General features: G+C 33.6%; 1 long non-coding RNA gene across 1 annotated transcript; it reads left to right on the forward strand.

Annotated features, from left to right (window-relative positions):
• The first annotated feature begins 10,465 nt into the window (after positions 1–10,465).
• LOC112718200 (uncharacterized) lies at positions 10,466–11,873 on the forward strand. Its single transcript, XR_003160685.3, has 3 exons — positions 10,466–10,637; positions 10,970–11,048; positions 11,653–11,873. It is a non-coding gene; the product is annotated as an uncharacterized lncRNA (long non-coding RNA).
• The last annotated feature ends 3,757 nt before the right edge of the window (positions 11,874–15,630 follow it).

Below are 15,630 nucleotides of genomic sequence, written 5' to 3' on the forward strand. Positions count from 1 at the left end.
CACATGTTGACACCGAAACGAATGCTGAGAAGATGTGGAACAAATTGAAGGAGTTATATGAGAGAAAGAATGTGCAAAACAAAGCATTCTTGATTAGGAAGCTTGTCAATATGAAGTATGTTGAAGGTAAATCAATGCCGGAGCACTTGAGTATTTTTCAGGAGACGGTGAACCAACTGACAAATAATGAAATCACTTTGAATGATGAGTTGCAAGCCTTGTTGTTGTTGAGCTCTTTGCCTGATAGTTGGGAAGTTTTGGTTGTGACACTGACTAACTCAGCTCCAAAAGGAAAGTTGACGTTAGCAATGGTTAAAGAGAGCATGTTGAATGAAGAAACCAGAAGAAGAGAGCGAGGTTTGACTAATGCCTCCTCCCAATCAGAAGCACTTGTTTCAGAGTCATGAGGGAGAAGTCAAAGTAGAAAACCTCACAGTTCTGACAGGTCAGAGAGTCGAAGCAAGTCAAGAGGAAAGTACAAGCCAAGAAAGGAATTCATTTGTCACCATTGTGGCAAGCCGGGGCATATCAAGAGGTATTGTAGGTTCTTGAAAAGGGAACAATCAAGGGGAAGAAACGAAGACAAAGGTAAAGATAGTGATAAAGAAACTGCTGCTATTGTTTATGAAGATGTTCTTATCACATATGATGAAAATTATGTGAATCTTGTCTGTGATGATTCCACTTGGATTATGGACTCTGGTGCCTCATGTCATGTCACTGCGAAGCGTGAATTTTTCACTTCCTATACTGCTGAAAATTTTGGCAAGATCAAATTGGGAGATAAAGGAGTGTGTGATATCATTGGTATGGGTGATATGTGGCTTGAAACCAACATGGGATGCAAGTTGCAGTTGAAGAATGTTAGGCATGCGCCAGATATGCGGTTCAATCTCATTTCAGTGAAGGCATTGGATCAAGAGGGGTATTGCACTTCCTTTGGTAGTGGAAAATGTAAGATTACCAAAGGGGCTCTCATTGTTGCTAGAGAAGACAATAGTCTCACTACTCTCTACCGGTTGCAAGCAAAGTTGTGCAAAGAAGATGTGAATGTAGCTGATGATTCCTCTTCTGATTTGTGACATATACGTCTTGGTCACTTTTGAGTGAGAAAGGACTAAGCGTATTAGCCAAGAAGCACTCACTTCCAGTGAAAGGTACAACTTTAAATACTTGCACTCATTGTTTTGTTGGAAAGCATGCTAGAGTATCATTTCATAATTCTGGACCTCATAGGAGATCACATGTTCTAGATTTAGTTCACACTGATGTTTGCACTATGGATGCTAAGACACTAGGTGGTGCATCATATTTTGTTACTTTTATTGATGATTATTCTCGAAAAGTGTGGGCTTTTGTTTTGAAATCTAAAGACCAGGTGCTCGGTATCTTCAAACACTTTCATGCAAGTGTTGAAAGAGAAACAGGAAGGAAATTAAAATGTGTTCGAGCAGATAATGGTGGTGAATACAGGGGTCCGTTTGAAGAGTATTGTAAAGGACATGGAATCAAGCTTGAGAAGACGGTTCCTAAGACTCCTCAACACAATGGAGTTGCTGAGAGAATGAATCGTACTATCAATGATAGAGTAAGGTGTATGCTCTCTCATACAAAGTTGCCTAAATTCTTTTGGGGTGAAGCGATGAGGACTGCAGTAGAATTGATCAATCTTTCTCCTTCTGTTCCACTTAATGGTGATGTTCCAGAGAAAGTTTGGAGAGGGAAAGATGTCTCCTATAGTCACTTGAGAGTGTTTGGCTGCAGGGCTTTTGTTCACATTCCAAGAGATGAAAGGTCTAAACTTGATGGGAAGTCAAAGCAGTGTATCTTCATGGGTTATGGTCACGAAGACTTTGGTTACAGATTATGGGATCCGGTGAGCAAGTAGATATTTAGAATAACTATTCGGGTACCGGAAATTTTTGACCTTTTAGATTTAGAGTTCTGATACTATGTCATGAAACTACTCGTTCCAAAAACTCAAGCTTATACAAAAAGGTAACACTAATGGTTATATCTCTAATACTGAATCGAACATCCCTAAATTTCATTGTACACATTATACAAATATTTCATTGGCTCTCCGTACTTTTTCTTATTATTATTATTATTATTATTATTATTTGGAATATGTTTTTGCCGTTTTGTTTTTTTTTTTTCTCTGCGTATATAATTTATGCACACGGCGAACAAAAAAGTATATAATAATCCAGTATATATATACTTTAAATGAGTAGTCTAAAATATCATTATCTTTTTTAACCATTAAAAGATTATAAACTTATATGTAGCCTAGAAGATCAATAATTAACTAACAAAATCAACTAAAGGAGGAAAGTCTAAAAATTGTAATAGAATAATAGATTTTATTTTTTGATCATTATTTTCTAATTTTATATCACCCTTAATTTTAAAAACACATATAATCGAAATATTAATTACATAAATAAAATTTAGAAATTAAAATAGAATACTCCACGATAACATTCATCATTTTATTCATAGTCTAAATAATTTTTTTGTTAATAATTTACTAATCAACATAATATAAGTTGAATATAATTATTGAAAATCTTGCTTTCATAATATAACTCTCCTATAAATCGTGATAATTAACTAACAAGCACAATGACATATATGTTTATCGTAATTTCTGCAATGTCCTCCCTTGCAATGTTGTTGACATACTGAATTGCAAGTACTGTCGACACAAACATCATTACCAAGATGATATTCCCAACAACATTTCGTTACATCGAAGGATTTCATACAATCTGAAAATTATCAACAACGTTTCTTTCAACATAAATTAAAAAAAAATTAAACACATCCAAAATATACAAAATAATTTATGTAATATAATCAAGTTATTTTGTATATACAACATATATAGATACTACTGAAATTAAATAAAAATATCTCTCAAATATAAAATGACTTATAAATAACTTCTACTTTTATATATACATAATACATTTATATGAAATATTTAAGAAAGAATAATTACGCATGAAATAATTTAAAATTTTTATAAAATGCAACTGGATATAATTAAAGATATTTATATTTATATTTAACTAAAAAAATAAGATATTATACTTCATTAGTTTCAAAATTATTATATATTTTATAATTTGAGTGAATTTATATAACAATTAAAAATTATTTTTTTAAAAAAAAACACAAGAACAATAAAGAAACTAGAGAGAAAAAATAAAGGACTAAAAAATAGATTATACCTGCTTGCGTTAGTACTAAAAAGACAAACAGAGAAAAAAGTAGTATTCCTTTCGCCATTGGAGGATTATAATGCTTAATTTCCTAGTATTACAAAAAAAACTTTTATGTTAGCAACTATTACTATTTTTAGTAAGTTATATATGTACATATTATCAAGTTATCGCAGCAATAATCTTAGCAAAAATTATAATTTGAATAATTTGCCTTATTTATAGGTATAAGTATTCAATTTGTATATAATTATCTAAAGCAATTATATATTAAAAAAAATAATATATAAAAGAAATTGACAACGAATGCACCTCTATTTAAAAAAAAATACTAAAAAGATATTAAGTTGATGATAAATCATTGTTAAAATATTAAGAAAATTGGCTATTTTTAAGAAAATATTTTAAAGAGTAAAACATATAATCAAACCGTGTATTCTTTTTCTCAAGAAAATAAAAAAAATACTAAATCAGAATCCAAGTGTGCAAGGCTTGGAGTGGCAATAAAAAAAAAAGAGTATCATAACAAGAACACCAATATTATAGTTGAAAGTATTCTGGCAAATAATAATAAAATAGTAAAAGAGTGATGTTACATTGTTACCTTAAAACTTAAGTGATATTTTCTATTTGTTTGTGCTTATTAGTGGGAGAAGTAACTCTCTATTTATAGATATAATGGAGTCAAAGAAAATGTTTCTGAAATTATTATTATTAATTTGACCTGATTCTTTTCATATTTTTTGTATATTATTTTTTGAATTGATCTGATTTGATCTCAAATTTTTTCTTTTCTTTCATACAATAAGATGCTACCGTTTTCTGTATAGAATATCAAATATGATTTTTAATTAAAAAGATTCACTAAATCTATCATTACCAATATTAAAAAAAAATTTAATTTATTAATTACCTAAATCAATTATATAAACAAAATTATACTAAAGCAATTTGATATAGAAATATAGGATAATGCACCTCTATTAAATCTTAAATATTACAAAAATATTAAATTATTAAATAAATCTTTGTTAAAATTTTGACCCTAGTCATTATTTTTTAATGTAGTTTTTACTATTTTTATTAATTAGTTTTTGATGGATGTTACAATACTTTTTTTAGAATTTTAAAATTCCTTTATATTATTATAATGTGCGCTGGTACATCATTTTAGAGATATTGCAATACTCCTATATTATTTGAAGTTTTAAAATTTCTTTACATTATTAATATTATAATTAAAATTTTTTATTATTTTTTTTTTGAAATATGGACAAAACCCAATAGAAAAAACCCAATAAAACATTTGGACTGTGTGAATTACCCTCTCCTTCAATATGTTGAACCAGAAAGCAAGACTACCTCCCTAAAAACGTCAAGGTTCCACCAGGCCGCTGCCCTACCAGGAGTTTCAAGCCGCCGCCGGTCACTGCATGCAACTCTTCCAGGACGCCGTCAGCCGGCGCTCTTTCTTTTCCGATCGTGATACTTCCATGGTCGTCTAGAGTTTGGACAAGACACTGCAGATCGTTTTTTTGTCATGGTAGGTTCGAACTTGAATTTCATATCTGTCGTTTTGCATCTCGTATACCTAGTGAACCAGCGCCCGTTCCTCTTCCGACCTCCGTTATTATCTATGTCACACGTGGTTTCATCTTCCTCGTATTACTATTACAAATAAACACTATTCTCTATGGTTTTCTCTTGTTTTTGATCAACTGCAAAGATTTAAATTTTACTCTTTTTTATTTAAATAAAATGTAATAATTTTTTAATTGTCTAGCTGCTTTTTTATTTTTAAATATTATTAAATTAAAATTTTTGCATTGAAATATCCATTTGCTCATTTTATACTTATTTTATTTTGAAATTTGACAATTTCTCTTAAAGAGCACAGCAGCGGACGATTGGAGTTTTGAAGTATCGCCGAGAAAGAAGAAGGTATTACCGGTTGGGTTTGAAGGGAAATTGTTAGAAATGCAGACTATGTATGAAACGAATAAGGTTTAAATAAAAAATACAAATAAAAATACAAACATTACTCAACAGAAAGAAGAAGAAGATAGATGCGGAAGCCATAGCTGTTTCTTTCGTTTGGGCACTTGGGTTTCGTTTTGTCCAACAAATCAGAAATAAAAAAGAAAAACTGGGTTGGAAATAAAAAAAAACTAACATTTACAAAAGTTAACATAGAATTCGAAATCTAATAAATACATTCTCTAAGTTGACTGCAGAAATAAAAATAATTAACATTTAAAAAAATTATACTTTTAAGAGAAAAAGAGAAAAAATTTCATGTGAGCATGGACTCTTGTTAGTTTTCTAGTATATAAGATTTATTTTATTAAAAAAAAGTGCTTACTAATTTTTCATATGATTAAAAAAACAATTAAATATTCATGTATATATAACGTAATAACAGGAGAATATCGCCAAAATATGTTAAATTTTTTAAAAATATTATTTTTACATTAAAATTAGCCACTAATGTATTTGTATATAAATACATGTATAATTTAATTTATTTTTAATATGTATTTATATTTTAACATATATTTTATATTAATAGCTAATTTTGATAACTAATTTTAATGTCCACATAATTCTAACTTTTTATATTATTTATAAGACATGAATAAAACTATATAAGTAATCAACAAAAAAAAGTATTTCATTCGTATTCACCAATTATATATATACAACGATAGAATTATAATTTTAATATTAGAGAAACCAAATAAAATTACTCTTTATAATTATTCTTAATTCATATACTCACCAATTATAATTATTCTTAAGTCGTGATAAAATGCATTATAAAATATTCTAAAAATAAACATTCCTATTTTATATTTTTTTAAGAAAAATAATTATTAAAAATTTAATTACATATTTTTCGTTAATATAAACTCCAATCATAAATTTTGTAAATTATATTGATTTTATTAAAAATATAATAACATTATAAGAATTAATAAGTTAACTAAATCTTTTTTCTAATTAATCGGATCTAAACCGATCATGTTGGCCTGTTTGACAACGCTATTTTTATTATAATTATTTGTTAAAAAAACTAATGAAAAATAGAAAATAAAATAGATGAAACAAATAATGAAAAAAAAAAAGAGAAAGGCGCGTGTTCATAAATCATCATTTTATTTGTGTGTATATATACCACGAGTATTTTATTAAAAAATAAAACTTTAATTTGACGGTTGGCGTTTAATTTGATAAAATTTCGCAAGTTTGACAATGTGATTTGCTAAATTTTTTTAGTTTAGGGATGTATTAAACTTTAATTCGTTTTATCTTTTAATGATCCGTTTTGATTTGTTTTAATATCCCTATTAAAATGATATATTTTAGTTATTTAAAATATGTTACGGATCTGACCTACGAATCCTACATCCGGAACAATTCCCAAACCCGATTATCCAGGTCTGACCCGCTTCGCCCTTCTAGAAGGCCCAGAACTGGCTCATTAGAGCTTATAACCAAAAATTAAATTCAAATACCTCCCTTATCTTAACCAAATAAGAAAAGATAAGATAATTACCATCGCTCATATAAAGGGGAGTCCGAGCCCCATCAGGTATTCATTCATTCCTCACATCTTATACCTCTTTAATCCATTCTGACTTGAGCGTCGGAGTGTCTTTGCAGGTACCACCCCCCATTGCTCCAGTCAGATAATCTGGCATCTGCCTCGATCTGCAAGTTTTCGATCCATCTCTCAACCCATACCAGAGACATCTTGTAAATTGGCGCCGTCTGTGGGGAATTTGCAACGTCGTGGTGGCATGACGGATAACCCAAAAGAGCAATCCTCAAACTCACTCACTTGATTTCTTGCTTGTAACAGAGAGCAAAAAGGAAAAATATTTCTTTAACTTGCATCACCTTCTTAGTGCACACCTTCGCTCTACTCCAACGGCAAAATCCCAAAGGAACAATGTTTCTTCGACTTGCAATCACCTTCTTAGTGATAGCACTCTTTATGCATCTTCGCCCTACTCCAACGGTAAAATTCCAAATCCTCCGAGCCTAAAGTCTCGCCTCCTTTTAGTGGGACACCTCCGCCTCTTGGACCCTCTCATTCACCACTCCCTCATTCGTTTCTCCAAGCGTCATGGCCCCATCTTCTCCCTCTACTTTGGCTCCATGCCCATCGTGGTTGCTTCTTCTTTTGAACTCTTCAAACTCTTCCTCCAAATCCACGAGATCACCTCCTTCAACACCAGGTTCCAAACCTCTACCATCCACCACCTCACCTATGACAATTCTGTCGCCATGATCCCCCTTCGGACCTTACTGAAAATTCATAAGAAAACTTATCATGAACGACCTCCTTAACGCCACCACCGTGGCCAAGCTCAGACCTCTCAGGAGCCAAGAGATTAAGAAAGTTCTGAAGGTTCTTGCACAGATGCGGGGGACTGTCAAATCGTGGCATGACGGAGAACCTCGAGGAGCAATCCTCCAGCCAACACCCCCAATTCAAACCCACAAAGTCCAACTCCCGAACTCCAAGATAACACTCCTCCCAGCCACGGGAGGATAACAAGCGCGACACATCGCCAACCAACCCCAACCTAGCAACAACCAAGAGAGGACAACCGTCCTCCCACTGAAGCCCGACCACCTGACGGCTTGGGAGAGAAGGCGGTCCAGATAAATCTAAGAGCTGTGCCTCAGGGTGCAAAACCTCAAAGGCCGAGTTACACCCAAAGAGCGGTACCACCCGGAGCATGTAAGCCAAGTGACCTCCAGGACTCGATCTCACCACGATACCAGGAACACCAGGCTGCCTGAGCAACGACACAGCAAACAGCACAACCGCAGCGTTTCCCTAGACATGAAACACCGACGCGGAGAAGACGACCGACGGCACCATCGGGAGGCCAAACGAGCTGGAAACATGCACGTGGTAATGGAAGCCATCCTGTTCACAGAAAAATCCTTGAGAGCCAAACTCCCAAAGGACTTCAACAAGCCCACTGACATGAAATACAACGGGACCAAAGATCCCCAGAAACACCTAACGGCCTTCGAGGCCAGAATGAACCTGGAAGGAACCGCCGACATGGTCCGGTGTAAGGCCTTCTCGATAACCTTAGTCGGCCTCGCAATCAAATGGTTCAAAACCCTTCCAAACGGCTCCACAGCCAGCTTTCATGGCATATCCAGAAAGTTCATGGTCCAGTTCACAACCAGGATCACCAAAGCAAAACACCCCATCATCTTGCTCGGAATCATCCAAAGAAAAGATGAATCCACAAGAAAATACCTCAATAGGTTTAATGATGAGTGCCTAATAGCCGACGAACTCACGTACTCGGTCACCAATCTCTGTTTAACCAATAGCCTCATAAATGAAGACTTCCAGAAACACCTCACCACCAAACTAGTTTGGACCATGCACGAAATTCAAAGTATCACAAGGGAATACATAAACGACGAAGAGGTAAGGCAAGTTGTGGCCGCCAACAAACGACAGCACGGTAACACGGCACCTCATAGTAACCCACCATCAAAAGATACACCAAAAGAGCACCTCAAACCCGTGAATGCCAACCGACCACCCAGGGTTGGAAAGTTCTCGAACTACACCCCCTACCCGCGCCCATCACTGACATCTGCCACAAAATAGCGGAACGAGGCATCCTTCTGAAGGCGCGTTAGCTAAAGTAACGGACAGGTCGCAACAAGCTGCAACTACCACCGATGATATGTGCATAAAATCCAAGATTGCTTTGACCTAAAAGACGCTCTCGAAAAAGACATCCGAGACGAAAAGCTCTCTGAGTTTGTCAAAATCATTCGAGAACCTTGGAGAATTGAAAGAGAAAGATCACAAGAACGTGAAGGACGCAACTCGAAGACGATATGATAGGCATCCCAAGAAAGTCCAAAAACTGACCCCACCATAAGCGTAAACGTCATCACCGAAATGGATGCGCTAAAAAAGTCAAAGTCAGCAATAAAAAAGGATCTCAAAGTCCTAACTGTAAGAAACAAAGCACCAATCTTCTCGGTTCTAGTGGCAATCACATTTTTTCCCGATGACTGCCAACACGGCACTTCGGCGGAAGATGCCCCATTGATCATCTCGGCAAAAGTCGAAACCAGACTTGTGAAAAGAATACTGGTCGATACCAGAGCTGATTCTAACATCCTCTTCAAAGTAGCCTTTGACAAGCTGGGTCTCTGAAACGAAAATCTGCAAACCCACCACAACGGAGTTACCGCTTACCGGACTCGGAGACAAGTTTCTCAAACCGGACAATTCCATACTATTACTACTAACCATCAAAACCGGAAGGCAGAGGAAGAACATCCTCTCCGAATTTGTGGTTCTCAAGGACTCTACTGCCTACAACATCATCCTCGGAAAAAAGATGATCAACAACATATCCGCTGTCATCTTCACCAAATCCTAATCATGAAGTTTCAGTAGAGTGTGAAAACATCAGCTCGGTCCTCCGCAAGAGATGCCGAGATGCGGTAGGCATCTTTCTCGCCGACTTCGATGCACCCCAAGGCCAAAGTCCACGCAGAACCATGGGAGAAAATGACAAAGAAGCAGAGTGGGACCTTGCAGATAAGGTCAGGAGCATAGCACACCTACGGGAGCTAGCCCTAAAATAGAGAATAAGCCTAAGGTACAATGGTAGCACGGTACGACGAGATTTTGGACTAGGAGACCTCGTCTTATGACAAAACGACATCGGTCTACCCACTTCCAAAAAAAGGAAGCTCACTGGCAATTTGTTTATTCAGCCTATGACAAAAAAAAAGTAATAACAATAATAAATAAATTTAATTTACGTGATAACTTTTGATAGTAAGTTAACTTTTAAAGAGTACTGCACTCTCTATTTTATTTGGAGTGCACTAGCTTTCGCCATAATTAAAATATAAACTATTTTTATTAAAGTTTTAATTTGTTTGAATTTATAACAGTAGCACTATAACAATATTTATTTAAACACATATACATAATTTTGTATTTAAGTGGAATTTATTAATATAGACTAAAAAAGTAATAAGATTATTTTGGTTTCTATAAACAAAGAATGCAATAATATTATATCTTTTACAATAAATTTTTATTACAAAAACCTTTTTAAGTTAAAAATAATAAATATTAATATTAATGAGCAGGTAACAACAAATTTTTATACTGAAATAATATTTGGCCTTTTATAAGGAACATGCTCAATTGCTCACTGCTCAGTCACAAACACAAAGTGGCCGTTCGCAGTTCACTACTTCATTCTTCACCGGTCTTCCACCTCCAGCGCAAACACAAGAGGCGAGGTAGGACGCAGAGGTTCCTCTTCTAGCACCTCCCTCCGCCTCTACTCTTCCTCACTATCTTCATCTTTCTGTCCACTGCTGGGCTGCGTGAGTTCACTTAACCTCTCATCTCTCTCTAACTTAATCCTTTTCCTTCCCCTTTCTTCTCTCTTTCCACCATTCCTTTCATTCCTTTACTTCTCTTGCCCCTAGATTAGGGTTTTCTATTGTTTTTTCTTCTTTATAGTAATTTCCAAAAGCACTAACACAATGCTGTTTAAGTTCTGTCTTTTTCCCCTAGGTTGGGGTTTTCCATTGTTTTTTCCTCTTTATAGTAATTTCCAAAATCGCTAACACAATGCTGTTTAAGTTCTGTCTTTTTTCCTGTTGTCATTGTATTTTTTGATGATGGTTCACTCCCTCACTCTTCTCTTTTCTAGTTCCACCTTCAACACAAACAAAGAAAGCAGAAGGCAGAGGTTGAGGTGCGGTCGAGGTCGCCACCGTCGAGAAAAGAAGGTACGAACTTCCCACGTTTTCCATATTGAATTTTACTAGTGTTTGGCCGCGCGATTGTGTTACCGAAGAGAGGGATGGCGAACACAGAGGAGGATGAGAAGGTAGGAGGCGGAGAATCCGATCTGGAACGGTGTGGTAGCGAAGAGCAACGAGAATGTAGAACAGAGAGGGAGAAGACGTATGAATGTATCCACAACTAATATTCTTCCTTTTTGGGGGGGGGGGGGGGACTTGAGTTCTTTGCATTTTAGAAACTTAGAATTACATACTAGCATTTGGTCTCAGACTAATATTAATTCAAAATGTTCAATTGGCGCCATAAATATTTAATTTTAGAGGTGACAATGGGGGAGTTGGTAGGGGCAGATTTTTTACTTTTTGCCAACTACCTGTGGCATTGGAAAAAATATTAACTCAAAATGTTTAATTGGCGCGTTAAATATATTTACCTCGGCCGATGGGAAGGCATTGAAGAATTTGGTTTAATGAAACATTGATTTAATTGGTTTAGCTTTTTCGATTAGCCAAGTTTTTCTGATCATTTTGAGTACTCCTGTCTTTTGGATATTGAGTTTGGCTCTATTTCAATTGTGAAAAATTGCAGATTTTTGGTGATTTGTGAAGGCTATCATTAGAACGGGACAGTTCGTCATTTTTACTGTTTTTGGAGGACCCAGTAGATTATCTTGTCTGTAGGTTGGTATTTATTTTTAATTAATTGACTTTTAGTGTTATTGAATATTAATTGAAATTGACAAATTAAATAAACTAGAAATCATATATAAATTGAAGAATGATCGTATATTTTGGATAGAAATTTGAACAGTTATGATAGAGTTATAGGATAAGAGGCAACATATTTTTGTTTAGGGACATACAGATCCTTCCAATTTGTTTGCGTTTGTTTAGTATTTAATATGTGAAATAAGTTAATTAGAATTATTATGATTAAAGATGGTAATTATAAATTGTATGATGCCTCTCTATATTATGTAATGTGTTGGTGAATGTTTGAAAATAAGCTTATGTGCTTGAAATTTGAGAACTTATGGAGTGTCCAAACCGTAGGAAAGACTATGTCGAAAATTAAAAAAAAAATTGAATAATTAAAAAAAATGAAACAGCAGATCCTTAATGACAATTAGGAGAATTTGTAACGCAAATAGCTCAAAATCGATCTTGACTATACGATATAGTCTTTTTAAATAAGGAGTTTGAAATCATCTTTTTATTGTATTTTTCATAAATCATTCTGTGTTTTTGAATAATGTTGTATATTTACTTATTATTTATTTTTGAATAAATGAATTGTATTATTTTTTATAATTTATTTAAATATTTCGACTTGGTATATTTAAAGACATGACAGGTACCAGAATATAATTAACTTATTTTATTTAAATATTTGGTACTGCAATAATAATTATTAACAAGCACAGAATATAATTAACTTATTTTATTTAAATATTTGGTACTGCAATAATAATTATTAACAAGCACAGACATAAACATTCGCATCTATATATATCAAATCATCACTAGAACCATCCATAAGATTAACAGTCATAGAGAGCATATACATAATAGAGGTTTGTGGAGTTAGAAAGTTAGCAGCCATGTATAATATACATATAAACGTGCTAGTTACTTACGATCTCTTGAATGCACAGCTGGTCTAAATTTTCCAAAGAAAAGGCCAGGTAACATATATAGACAGAAAATGTGCACATTTCGTAAGGCAATCCACGATTACCACAGATGGAATCATGTCCTTGAGACATTCTTGTCAACCCAGAAACAAAACTAAAGCTATACTCTTCTATTTCCATATTAGAATCTGGTAAGAGAAGTCTAATGAGTTTTGGTGTTCAACTTTAACTTGGCACGTTAAGCACTGTGCTACGTGCTCCTCTGTTTCTTTTTTTATTTTTGGCCACCAAAACATCTTTTCGAAGTCTTGGTGCTTCTTAATGATACCTGGATGTATAGCAAAATTCCCTTTATGTGACTTTTCCAAGATTTCCTATTTTAACTTTCAATGGTTTGGTATGCACAATTGATCTCTAAATCTCCACAATCTATTAGTATCAAGAGTATATCCTTCCAGTTTCCTAGTTTTTACCAGCTCTATCATCTTCAAAATTTCTCGGTTTTTGCCTAAGCTTTTCTTATCTTGTCCTTGAAGTTACATGTGGCTCTGAGTTTTCTATAATGTAAAGAGAAAAACAAGAGGAGATGGGGAGTTGGTGAGAAAAATGAAGAAGGTTAAAATAGAGTGTGGATCGAATTTGCTCGATACCATACCATATTGAAGGTCACGAACACCATGAACATGGATCTTGAAATAGACTAAGCTAATTTCGTAGTGATATAATTGATTATTACTTCTCTTCTATTTTCAATAGAACAAGTTTTGTTATGTATAGTTAGCGGACTAAAAGTATATAAACATTTTCTATTTTTATATTTAATTATTTTAGCAATTTTACAATGATGATAGTACTTGTTACTTTTTTTTTGACCGAAATATGTAAATAGTATTCTGCAGGAAATTAAAGAACTTGTTTCATACAAATAAACTTGTATATTTCATTAAATGGTTTCTTCTTGGTTTGATTGAAAATGGCAAAAAAAAATGATAGATATTATTTCTTTAGCTACAAATCAGAAGATAAACAAACCAAGTCATTCGTTCTTCTCTTTTACACGAGTGATAAGAATTTTTACAGAGCTTCATTAAGTTAAAAATAAAACTGTTATTAATTTTTTTTTTCTTTTTCTTGCCTTTTTTAAATGTACATGCATACCGTATGCATTTGTTGTAGGATTCGAAGTAAAGGTAAATTTGGAGGTGAAAAAAAATGGTATAAATGATTATTACTTTTCAATCCACAATTTAGTATACAGCACGCTTATGATGTGATTCTAAGAAGGATCCGCATTGAGAGTTGAAACTCAGTTATAGCTTTGTATTTCTATAGTGTCGATACCAAACGCAACCAATAACAGGTGGATTAATAATATAATTTCTTCAATTTTTTTTAAAAGTATATTGGGATTTAGATATTTTTTTGTATCTTATAATTATAGAAGTGTCCTATGTGTTTTGGACGTTGGCGTAATTATAATCTAAGGAAAGGAACTATATAAGAGATGGCACCTAGGAGAATGTCATGAAATATTTATGTCATTTTGATTCCCCAATTAATTATTATGAGATACTTTAGGAATTATAAATCTTTCAATCGTAAGAATGTCATTTACACGAACACAGCTACACCTAACGAAAAGCCGCGATACCATAGTATCTTATTGGCTATGGTGTAACTAAAAGGTTTTTCATTTATCTAATTAGTTGGGGCCTGATTTTGGGAAAAAGAGTGGCAGTTTTATTAACTTTATCTCTGCTCTAGAAGTTTATGACCTTGCATGTAAGGGGATCGAAAGCGAAATGGTTTTTGGCAGTAATCATTTACCTCCTCCTCATTAATTAAAAAATTAGATGATAACAAATAGTGACTTTGGTGAATTGGCTTTGTTTAGGACTCTTTGGTATTTTGACTTGATGTTTGTTGGACACGCAATTTAAATTGTTCGACTTCTAGTATATTTTTTGTTTTTTTGTTTTTGTTTGTTATCTTTATGATCAGTTTGCGTTTGGATATACTTTGTGGGATTGATCACGCAGTCTTTTGGCTTTGGTGAGTAGAACTTATAGAAAAAATTATAGAAAATAACCTGTTTTTATGCTTTTTTTTCCCGATAAGTTCGACCCACCAAAGCCAAAACATAGTGAGCATCAGTCCTACAAAATACATCCAGAGACAAACTAAAAATAACAAACTAAAACAACAAAATAAAAAATATACTAGAAGCCAATTGAGATTGCGTGTCTAAAAAACATTGGACTCAAATTAACAAAGAGTTCTGATGAAAAAATTGATCGGAGTCATTATTTTTTACCATCTAGTTTTCTAATTTTGATTCGAAGGAGGAGATGGATTATGGATTATTGCCAAAGATCATTCGCTTTCTTTAAATCTAGTGTATCCCTCACATGCAAAGCCATAAATTTCCACAATAGAGTTAAAGTTAATAAAAGCGGCGACCATTTCCTCTAAAATCTCCAATTATTCAAATACCTCCAAAATCTCCAATTATTCAAATAAGTGAAAAATCTTTAGGTGAATGGTAGTCAGCCTATAAGATATAATATGGTACGAGACTTTTCCTTAGGTATTGCACCGTGTAAATGGTTTTCATATGATTGAAAAATTTATAATCCTTAAAGTGTCTCGTAGTAACTCCTGAGGATCAAACTGAGGTAAATATTTTATGATATTCTCTCAGACCGTCTCTCTCTTGTATAGTTATTTTCTTCAGATTATAGTTGTTTCAACGCCCAAAAACGCACATAACACTTCTGTAATGATAAGATACAAAATAATATTTAAATTTAAATATACTTTTAAGAAAAAAAAAAGTAAAAAAATTATATTATATTATCACTTGTTTATTGTTGAGTTTGGTTTTCCATAGAGGTATGAATTACGTATGCCATAACTGTAAGTCCAATCCTCAA

Source organism: Arachis hypogaea, chromosome 2 (genome assembly GCF_003086295.3).
Source record: "Arachis hypogaea cultivar Tifrunner chromosome 2, arahy.Tifrunner.gnm2.J5K5, whole genome shotgun sequence".
NCBI classification, from domain to species: Eukaryota; Viridiplantae; Streptophyta; class Magnoliopsida; order Fabales; family Fabaceae; genus Arachis; species Arachis hypogaea.